The sequence below is a fragment of the Schistocerca cancellata genome, chromosome 1, assembly GCF_023864275.1.
Source record: "Schistocerca cancellata isolate TAMUIC-IGC-003103 chromosome 1, iqSchCanc2.1, whole genome shotgun sequence".
NCBI classification, from domain to species: domain Eukaryota; kingdom Metazoa; phylum Arthropoda; class Insecta; order Orthoptera; family Acrididae; genus Schistocerca; species Schistocerca cancellata.
Genome location: NC_064626.1, coordinates 1013225297 through 1013226731, shown reverse-complemented (window position 1 = coordinate 1013226731; position 1435 = coordinate 1013225297). Strand labels below are relative to the sequence as shown.

Below are 1435 nucleotides of genomic sequence, written 5' to 3'. Positions count from 1 at the left end.
TTCTCTGCCCATTTGAGATACTCATCCAAAGTTACACCCAAGTTCTTAACTGTTTCCTGATATGGTATTGGAATACCGTCGAGCAGGATAGGAGGCAGCCGCTCGCGGAAATCTGAAATTATTAATTTCTGATTAACTATTAAGATTACTTGAGTCTTCTTGTCATTTAGTTTAAGCCCCAGGTTTTTCGCCCATGTCACCACTGAAGACAGATCATCATTCATCTGAGCGACTGCAGTGTTTATATCCTCAGGTCTGACGCTTAGGTAAAGCTGGAGGACATTGGCATAGAAATGATATTTACAGGAGGACAGAGCCGACGAAATATCATTGACAAGAAAACAAAAGTGGCCCTAAGACCGATCCTTGTGGCACTCCAGAGGAGACATGTTTCCAAGAAGATTCTTCATTTACACAGACAACACACTGCTGTCTGTCTTTTAAGTAGCTTTCAAATCACTTCATAGCACCATCACAGAAATTAAGCTGTCACACGTTTCTGAAAATATGTCAAAGTTAACAGTATAAATGATGATAAACTGAAACCCTCAGCTGCCAACAGGTGTTGCTGATATACCTCGATGTGGGCAGCTGAAAATGTGTGCCCTGACCGGGACTCGAACCCGGGATCTCCTGCTTACATGGCAGACGCTCTATCCATCTGAGCCACCGAAGACACAGACGAATAGCGCGACTGCAGGGACTTATCCCTTGCACGCTTCCCGTGAGACTCACATTCCCAACTGTCCACAATTCTACATATGTAATGTACCTTGTAGACATTTGCCCATCCGCTCATTACTCGCGCATACTTTGGCGATTTCCGTAAGAGTTTGGGCAACCTGTGCGCATTCGCACAGACGAAGGTCAATGGCTGGGTAGCCTTTTAACTATGTATACGAAGACAGTAACTGTTCTCGAAAGAAGAGATACTGTTGATGACCGTGCAACTTTTCCCTGGAATAAATGATGATTAACTGAAACCCTCAGCTGCCGACAGGTGTTGTTGATATACCTAGATGTGGACAGCTGAAAATGAGTGCCCCGACCGGGACTCGAACCCGGGATGAGTGGATGGGCAAACGTCTATAAGGTACATTACATATGTAGAATTGTGGACAGTTGGGAATGTGAGTCTCACGGGAAGCGTGTAAGGAATAAGTCCCTGCAGTCGCGCTATTCGTCTGTGTCCTCGTTGGCTCAGATGGATGGAGCGTCTGCCATGTAAGCAGGAGATCCCGGGTTCTAGTACCCGTCGGGGCACACATTTTCAGCTGTCCACATCAAGTTATATCAACAACACCTGTCGGCAGCTGAGGGTTTCAGTTAATCATCATTTATTCCAGGGAAAAGCTGCACGGTCATCAACAGTATCTCTTCTTTCGAGAACAGTTACTGTCTTCGTATATAAAGTTAACAGTGTCAAAAGCTTTGC

General features: G+C 45.3%; 1 non-coding gene across 1 annotated transcript; it reads right to left on the bottom strand.

Annotated features, from left to right (window-relative positions):
- Nucleotides 1-602: 602 nt before the first annotated feature.
- Trnat-ugu (transfer RNA threonine (anticodon UGU)) lies at nucleotides 603-677 on the bottom strand. Its single transcript has one exon. It is a non-coding gene; the product is annotated as a tRNA-Thr (tRNA).
- Between the last annotated feature and the right edge of the window lie 758 nt (nucleotides 678-1435).